Below are 7,517 nucleotides of genomic sequence, written 5' to 3' on the forward strand. Positions count from 1 at the left end.
ACATGGGGTAGACGAGGCTACATGGGAACTCGAAGAGGCAATGTGAAAACAGTACCCAAATCTCTTTACAGGTAAGATTTTCGGGGACGAAAATCCCTAAAGGGGGGGAGAAATGTAACATCCCGAAAATAAGGCCTAAACGGAATAGTGGTTGCAAAACCACAAATCTGAGGTATAAAAATTTATATTATTCTTATTTTGAGGTCTATGATATGTTTGCATGATTGTGTGAAAATTTCGTGAAGAAATTCTATGCATAAAGTGCTTAATTTGAAATTAGGGACTAAATTGAATAAATTGCAAACTTGTGTTCTAGAAGTATTTTGCATAAAATTGAATTAGATTATTAATTAGAGGTCCTTAAAGAGTAATTTTACCAATTTCTAAGTCTATGGACAAAAATTGGACATGGATGGAATTTTTGGAAAGTTTAGTAGCAAGGGCATTTTGGTCATTTAGGGGTAAAATGAATTAAAATACAAATTAAAAGCCAATTTTGCTCATCTTCAACCCCATGGCCGAATATAGAAAGGAGAAACCATGGCTAGGGTTTTTCAAGCTTCCAAGCTCGATTGTAAGTCCGTTCTAGCCTCGTTTTTAATGATTTTTACGTTTTTAGAGTCCCGGTAGGTCGATTAAGCTTATGCTAGCAATAATTCAACCTAGGGTTCATATTTGGAAAAATACCCATAGGTGAAATTTGTGTATTTTGGTGTTTTATAATAGAATATGAGGTTTTAAATTATGTTAGACAACTTGTACTACTCGGTTTTAAGCAAAAACGAGTAAAAGGACTTAATCGGTAAAAATACCTAATAGTCATAAGTGCATGTTAGAGTGTGAATTTGATGCTGCCATAGAAGGGAAAAATGATCAGCATGTCATAAAACATAAGAAAATAGGCTGAAGTTTAATTTACGAGCTTTGGGGCAAAAGTGTAAATATGCAAAAGTTTAGGGGCAAAATTGTAATTTTGCAAAAATATGATTTTGGGTCAATTTGAATAATGTGAGTCCTAATTAGACTATATTTTAAATGATAGAGCAAGGAAAGCTGAAATTCGGGCTAAAATTGGGAAAATACCAAGTTGTGGACGAAATGGTAAAAGTAGCTATTTTTGCATAAGAGGTAAGTTTACAGTAAATAAATGCAATATTCTTTTATTTTACATTATTATTGTCAATTTCCAGCATTTATATACTTATTTTTCTTGAGAATATTTAAAGTCGAATTAAAGGCGAAGTGACAGAGAAAAAGCATTAAGAAGCCCCGTTTGAACCTTAGGAATGTTAGGATATTGGGGTTGACAGGACAGGAAAGGACAAAAATGAGCCATGTAAATCCATATCAAATATATGGCTTTGGAGACAGGAATGAGCCATGTAAGCCCATAATATATATATATGGCATTGGAGACAGGAATAATTCATGTATGTCCGTGTCGAAGACATGTCATTGGCAGGATATTGATGACAGGAACGACCCTAGTATCCTTAGTATTCCGAGTGGTTCAACGGGTCATTGTACACGTTAAATTACAGTGAATTATCAGCAAAAAGGAAGGTAGATTATATTTATGAATAGTGAAAGGTCAGGTAAGAAAGAAGAAGGTAGAAAATGAGAAGTAAAGAAAGTTTATGAGGCTAGGTGACATTATGTATAATTATTCATTATGTTGAATGTTGTAATTTATTTGCTTGTAAGCTTACTAAGTCTAGTGCTTACTCTCTTCATTTTATTTTTCTTATAGTTCTTATCAAGCCACTCGGGGATCGAAGGAAACGTCGGAGACCGATCACACTATCGAAGAAATCACATTGGTATAGTTAGACGTTTCATTTTGTGTATGGCATGTATAGGAACTTGGTTTCTTTTGATATGATATGATCAATGAATGATGTGTAAATACTTGCTAGTGATTAACTAATAGAAGGGCTGATGATATGCATGTTTAATAGTATGTATGAATAAGTAGTAACTATCACATGAAAACTAAGAAAAATGTGAAAGTAACTTAAAAACAGATTCAAGTATCAGAAATAAACGTGATTTTGAAAAATCACAAGGAATTGTAGAGACATGGGTTGATGGTGAATAATATATGAAATTAAAGCTCATTGTGTCTATTTTCATATGGATTAAGCAAAACAGGTAAAGGTTTTGTATTTTAAAAGATATCTGAGTTTTAGTGAAATAGGGCCAGAGCGATTTCTGGATCCCCTATTTGAACTTTAGAAATTCACCATAAATTTTAAAAAAATAATTAGGTGGTGTACTTTATATTGATAGAATCCTTATTGAATCTAGTTTTAATATAAACAAATGGTATAGTCATATGATTTTTGTACAAAGAGAAAAGTGGTTTGTAGTAAGTAGAGGCCAGTGCAGTCGAATTCTGAAACAGGGGTAACTTTAACTAATAAACTGTACTAATTGGCTAAGGCAAAAATTCTAGAAAGAAATTAGTAGATAGATATATGATTCTAGTTTCATGAAAAATTTATGGATCTTAATTTCGAGTTTTGAAACTCGAGAAATGAATTTTTAAGTAACCATGATGCAGAAAAATAGTTTATTCCGAAAATTAAAATAAGTGGTTTAGAGTTGTTTAAAAGGTAAGATAAGTTTAGTAACACCTCGAGCTTGACTCCGGTGACGGTTTCGGGCGTGGGGGCATTACAAAGTAGTTTATTGTCTTGAATAAATATGTTGGTCCTTGATATGTGGTATAAATGAATGAGCTTAGCATTTGGTATTTGGAGCTTTGATGATGTTTGAATAAGATTAACTAGATGGTTATGTTTTTGGTTATATTACTTGTTGATATATATAAGTTATGGTTCCAATGAGGGCAATTGGTTAGGGACTTAGATTATGTGGTTTTGGTATGTTTTAGGTGTGTTCATATGTGTTTTGAATAGGTGAAAGTGGTTGGAAATGGTTTGGCTTGGTACCTAAGGAATGGTTGATGAATTGGCTTGAATGTAAAGTCATTTGGTTGCACATGGCGGGTGTCACGGGCTGTCACACGGTCACGTGCCACACTTGGCCACCCACACGGCTGTGTGTCTTATTGATTTGTAGGTGTAGGATTTTCCACAAGGGTTCAGTTTGTTACACGGCTTGGTGACACGATTGTATGACCCTATTTTGAATTGCACATGGTTTGGTATACGGGCGTGTGAAAAGGTCACTCGGCCGTGTCTGAGGCCACACAGGCTGCTCTCTTTCACACAGCCATGTGACCCCTGTTTTCAACTTTTATCTTGTTTTCATATTTTGATTCGATTTAATCATTGATTGTTTCTAAATCATTTTAAGGCCATGTAGGCTCGAATTAAGCTTTGTATATAATTGAATGACATGTTTATTAAATAAAATTATTATTGCTTGTTTCAAAAATAAATTTTTGAAATGAAGTGTTCTACTTGTGTTCTGTAAAATGCTGTAACTTCCTGTAACCCTAATCTGATGACAGTGATGGGTGAAACGCATTACAAAGTTCATAGTTTAAACATAAACTTACTTTAAACAAGGTAGATATTCAATTAAATAACTTATAATTCCTGATATCCAAATACAAGATCACACACCACATTAGCATTTCATTCACATATATAAATATATCATAATAACCCATTTTCAGAGGGCTTTCCATTATCATAAACCATATTTCTTTAATTTAACTATGCACACATGTTAACATCAAATTCATTGAAACATTCTTTACTTACTACCACCAAAATATGCATTATCATTTAAGCACATACATAAGCTGTAATTCAATGAATATATAGCCTGATGAACTAAATAACTTAACTCGGATACTCGGGTAATTACACTACACTAGAGACATCATAGATGCTAATAGAGGCACCAGAGTGCAAACAGAGGCACGATTGTGCAATTAGAGGTACTGAATTGCAAACAGAGACACCAAAGTGTAATAGAGGCACCAAAGTGCAAACAGAGGCATCGAAGTGCAATCTCATACAAGCACGCATACTAACTTTATTGGCATGTTAATCATATCCTAATCATTTACTACGTTCAAATGGGTAATTAACTAAATTCATCATAGTCACATTAAATGCACTTTCGTATTATTCATACATATTCAATACTTTCAAGATGCTCCTTCTAATATTTCATCAATCATAATTTCATTTATTTTTCAACTAAACATAATTTATTCACACATTTTGGTAATCAATTTACATTTCATGTTCAAAATAAATTATTTAGCTAGCACAAAAAAAATCATTTTAAACATAATCTAATTTAATTATTTTATTTTATGAACTTACCTACGATCCACTTCCGGTTAAAATGCAGAGACTAATCCACAATTTTCCCCTTTTCTTGGTTATTATCTTTTTTACTCGGTTCTTAATCTATATAATAATTAAATTCAATGTATTAAATTTACATAATTTCAAATTCAACTCAATGCATGAGACCCTTTAATTTTCTTTATTTACACATTTTTCCTAAAATTTTGCATTCCTCACAATTTAGTCTCTCACTCAAAATTTCAAATTTACCAAAATTCCACAACTTTTCATACTAATAAAATTTCATCCTATACTAGAAAAATCCACCATTATCCATAATTTACAAAAATTACATGAGAATTTAAATATTTATTAATTTAATCCTTTAACTAAAATTATAAAAAAATCACTTAATAAATTAACACAAATCAACAACCAATACTTTAATTTAATCACTTAACATAAAAAAAATAACAAATATTTATCAATGGCAACATTTAGAATCTTTAACAGTTTTGAAAACGAAGGTTTGGGTTAGCTGAACCTAGTTGTAACGATCTCAAAAACATAAAAATTATAAAAAACGAATTTATGTGCAAAGGAATTGTGATAGCCGAGCTCAAAGCTTCATAACAATGGTGTTCTTCCTCAATTTCGGTTGTAAGAGATTGTGGAAGATGATGATATTTGTTTTCTTATTATTTTACTTTAGTTTTATTATTAATTTATCATTCTACCCTTTTTTTTTTATCATACATTTTAACTAATTCTACAGCCAAAACAGCCCATTTGACTTTGCTATGGTCTAATTACCAGATAATTCCTCCTCCTTTAATAATTAAATTACTTAATCCTTATAATTCAATTATCATTAGATATTTTACAATTTTCTCCTTTTCTTAAATTAAATAGGTAAACATTAAAATTTCTTCACCAAAATTTAATACGACTCTAATGTAACTCGATAAATATTATTAAATAATAAAATATGAACCCACTTATCAGAATTATGGCCCCGAAACCACCATTTTCAACATCACTGAAAATTTGGATATTAGATGTGGGTTCACTTCGAATCAGAAAACTTCTCACAAAATTACCAGTGGGAAAGTTTCACAATTTCTTTAAACTTTTGGGTCAAGTTGTAAATAAGAAAAATATCTCTAAAAATTTTCTAAAACAATTTTTTAGAGAATTTTCTCTCTACAACTTTCTCTTAAATTCAATTGTGTAGAATAATTACCCAAGGCTCATTTTATATAAGGAAAGTTTAGAGAGTTCAAATATGATTAAACTTAATCACTTTAATATTAAATTAATATAATACTTATCAAGATAAATATTAAATTAAATTTAATATTCAATCAATTAAATTAATAGAATACTTATCTACAAGATAAATATTAAATTTAATTTAATATTAAGATAATCGCTTTAATATTAAATCAATAAAATACTATCAAGATGTTTATTAAATTAAATTTAATATTAAAAATATTAAAATAATATTATGTTTGAAATAGTTAATCTAAAATTAGATTATCCGATAGACTCTTAGTAGGAGTATGATTCCTTCACTGCTCAACTCCTTAAGGACCACCTACCGGCCACCGAAATGTCGTCGTCGTCGGGACTGTCATGTCTTGTGGGTCTGACTAGTTCGGTCTAGTCACAAGTTGGACTGTCAGCCCAGTTTCACATACCAAACCTAGTTTGATCAATTTTTAGGTCTCGATTTTGGGTTCTCGGGCCCAATTTTCAATCTCAGGTCTAATTTTCAAGATCAATTACCCATTGGGCCAATTGTTTGACATGAAAATTAATTTTCAAAAATATCATATTTTTTATAATTAATTTGATTAATTTAATTTTACTTTATCAAAATTAATTTTTTCAAAAATCACTAACAGTTTTCAAAAATAATTTTTCAAGAAATATCTTTAATCAAATTCTCTAGTTGAACAATTCTCATGGCCACTCAATTTAATTTCACATCAAATAAATCGACTCAATTAAATAATTTCTAAAGTCATAGAATTTTATTTTGACCCAAATGCAGTCCAATTGAGCTTTTGTTAAGCTAGCGGACGGACCAATCGAACATATACAATTAGGTTTGAGTAATTGCAATTATGTCTAGAAGCATTGTTCCCATAATTTGCAATTTACTTAATCATAGAGTGAGTCCACAAGAAGTACCATGATTGAAAACTCTTTATTGTATACACTTTATGAAAACAATTCATCCAACTGTTTTGTCCAATGATCTTATCATGTCTGTGTTACCTTCAAATGATATCCTTGATTCCTTTCAGTTAAACACACTCACTAAATACAATCCTATTTTATCTCATTGTCAGCATTGTGTCTCGTTAATGTTTAATATGATCACTCACAACAAATGACTAATAAATTGTTTGTTTAAGAACAAACAACCTATGGCCACATTCCATATTTATCAATCCACACAATGCCAATGAGAGGATATCATTAACTCTTTTTAGTCGAGCTATGAATTCCATTGTTACTAGTAAAGTCATGCCGTAAACAAGTCATGTACCTAATATACCAACTATGGGCTCGATATCTTTAGAGCATAATCCTCCACTTATATCAAAGCACATGGTTTATAAATGCATGGCCAGTGACTAACTCAGGATTTAGGTAAATCACACCATGAACATTACAAATGAATTAATTCACAAACGGATTTAGAATTAATTCATCTTAGGTCTTGTCCAATGTATCATTCTTCCAATGAATACATCTATGTCTCTATCTTCGGAGTCAACTGCTCTGATAGCTAAGACTAGCCATCTCCCCAATTGTAACGCCCCATACCCAAGACCATTTCCGGAGTCGAACACGAGGTGTTAACGGACTTAATTCATTACTTAAACAGCTCATACAATTCATTTTAAAATTTCCAGACAAGCTGGCTAACTGCATCACAGTCGCTTCAAAAATCATATATCGAGTTCCGAAACTCGAAATATAATTCTGTAAATTTTTCCTGAAACTAGACTCATATATCTATGTACTAATTTTTTTCTAGAATTTTTGGTTTGGCCAATTAGTACAGTTTATTAGTTAAAGTCTCCCCTATTTCAGGGTTGGACTACTCTGACCTCTGTGTATTACGAATCAGATATCTCCCTGTAGAGAGCTTCAATGACTATGCCATTTGTCTCTAATAAAACTAGACTCAATAAGGAATCTGTACATATAAAGCATGACTTCTAA

Source organism: Gossypium arboreum, chromosome 10, assembly GCF_025698485.1.
Source record: "Gossypium arboreum isolate Shixiya-1 chromosome 10, ASM2569848v2, whole genome shotgun sequence".
NCBI classification, from domain to species: domain Eukaryota; kingdom Viridiplantae; phylum Streptophyta; class Magnoliopsida; order Malvales; family Malvaceae; genus Gossypium; species Gossypium arboreum.